Source organism: Littorina saxatilis, linkage group LG12, assembly GCF_037325665.1.
Source record: "Littorina saxatilis isolate snail1 linkage group LG12, US_GU_Lsax_2.0, whole genome shotgun sequence".
Taxonomy (NCBI): Eukaryota; Metazoa; Mollusca; class Gastropoda; order Littorinimorpha; family Littorinidae; genus Littorina; species Littorina saxatilis.
The window spans coordinates 59,900,239-59,902,738 of record NC_090256.1 but is presented as its reverse complement, the minus strand read 5'-3'; positions in this window follow the sequence as shown (position 1 = coordinate 59,902,738).

Sequence of the window (2,500 nt, the reverse complement as noted above, 5' to 3'; positions counted from 1 at the left end):
TACTCGTGCTTAGTACTCACATGACGCATAATTCTCAAATGGCCATTTGGTACAGGAGACTCTGCCATCGAAACGGGAAGAGTGTATGTACGACCGCTTTTGATCACCCCGCCATATAGGCAGGCGTACTCTGTCTTTGGAGGATAACTTCAGACACAAGTGTGTTAAGCTCAAAGTAACATAGACATTTGTGCAGGAATTTCCAACGCAGCAGCACGGCAGTTGTGCAAACGCGGAATTTGAATCAGTCTTCTTCTTCTTCTGCGTTCGTGGACTGAAACTCCCACGTACACTCGTGTTTTTTGCACGAGTGGAATTTTACGTGTATGACCGTTTTTGACCCCGCCATTTAGGCAGCCATACGCCGTTTTCGGAGGAAGCATGCTGGGTATTGTCGTGTTTCTATAACCCACCGAACTGTGACATGGATTACAGGATCTTTTTCGTGCACACTTGTGCTTGCGTGTACACACGGGGGTGTTCGGACACCGAGGAGAGTCTGCACACAAAGTTGACTCTGAGAAATAAATCTCTCACCGAACGTGGGGACGAACTCACGCTGAGAGCGGCCAACTGGATACAAATCCAGCGCGCTACCGACTGAGCTACATCCCTGCCCATTTGAATCAGTAACTCCTCAGTGCCATAAGCGAGATATCACAAACTACGCAAATCATTTAATTTCAAATAGTGGCATTGCTGTTAATGATTACGAGGTGTGCAAACCAAGAATGAAACATACACATACATAAAAGCATCGTTTTAATATTACCAATACGTGCAAAATGTACGTAGATAAATATACGGAACAAATGAAACGGTAAAAGAAAGCTCACTATTTCTTTCGCTCCTGAGTAGCCGTCCGTGTTTAGTCCCCCAAAAGCAAACTACGACACAATGCAACAAGCTACGTTTGAAAATATTCTCCTAAATGTCATAAGCGAGATCTGACACACTGCGACAAATAGTTTCTTTCAAATAATATCTTCGTTGGCAAGGATCACAAAATGTGCTAGTATGATTAAAAGCAAAACTAAAACAAAACAAAACATAAATAAAGGAAAAGAAGAAGACATCACTCGAACTTGTGTGTGTGTGTGTGTGTGTGTGTGTGTGTGTGTGTGTGTGTGTACGTGTATGTGTGTGAGTGTGTGTGTGTGTGTGTGCGCGTGCGTGCGTGCGTGCGTGCGTGCGTGTGTGTGCGTGTATGTGTGTGTGTGTGCGTGCGTGCGTCTATGTGTGTGTGTGTGTGTGCAAACCCGCAGTCAGCCCTCAGAAACCTCACTCCAATACAGCGCAACAAAAGTGTCTTTTCCCCCAAAAACCAAACTATCTACCATACCAGCCGCCCTCTATCTATCGCCCTTTAGATATCCCTCTCTCCTTTTTTTCTACCCCAACCCCCTTCAGACAGAAATCGATAGGGGGCTAAATAGGCACTAATAGATCATGATACGCTGGCCCTCCCGCCAACAAGCCCCTCTTTTATGATGGATGCGAAAGGCCGCACGTCGGTTAATGAGCGACATATGGATTTTTAAGGCCAAGTCCTCTCTGCTTTTGTGAGGCGATGGATGGTGGGGTGGCAGGGGGGGGGGAGGAGGGGGGAGGGGGGAGATCTGGAGATCTGGCGATAGTCATCATCGTCCGCATGAGGTCTGTTGGTCTCGGTAGCCGTCTGGTGGTGATCGTGAAAGTAATGAGCCGAAAAGTTACTTGATGAGTGAGTTGAACGATTGTTAACTTGAACCGAAACTGAGTGCGAAATGCAGCGATCATTATTATCACTGATTATGGCAAATCATAAACGTCATCAATGGTTTGTTTGTTTGTTTGTTTGTTTGTTTAACGGACTGGGTGGCCGAGTGGTAACGCACTTGCGCTCGAAAGCGAGAGGTTGCGAGTTCGACCCTGGGTCAGGGCGTTAACAATTTTCTCCCCCCTTTCCTAACCTATGTGGTGGGTTCAAGTGCTAGTCTTTCGGATGAGACGAAAAACCGAGGTCCCTTCGTGTACACTACATTGGGGTGTGCACGTTAAAGATCCCACGATTGACAAAAGGGTCTTTCCTGGCAAAATTGTATAGGCATAGATAAAAAATGTCCACCAACAAGACAGAAGTCGCAGCACAGTCACATTATTCTGACACCGGACCAACCAGTCCTAGCACTAACCCCATAATGCCAGACGCCAGGCGGAGCAGCCACTAGATTGCCAATTTTAAAGTCTTAGGTATGACCCGGCCGGGGTTCGAACCCACGACCTCCCGATCACGGGGCGGACGCCTTACCACTAGACCAACCGTGCCGGTCATCGTCAATGGTCTATGCTCCGTTGGGGGCAAAGGGCCTAAGCAAGTCAGCATGGCAAATCATACTGCTGATACAGCAAGGAAGTTAGAAAAAAAGCTTTGGGCACTAATGTATCACTTGAAAGCGAACTGGGTGGCCGAGTGGTAACGCACTTGCGCTCAGAAGCGAGAGGTTGCGAGTTCGACCCT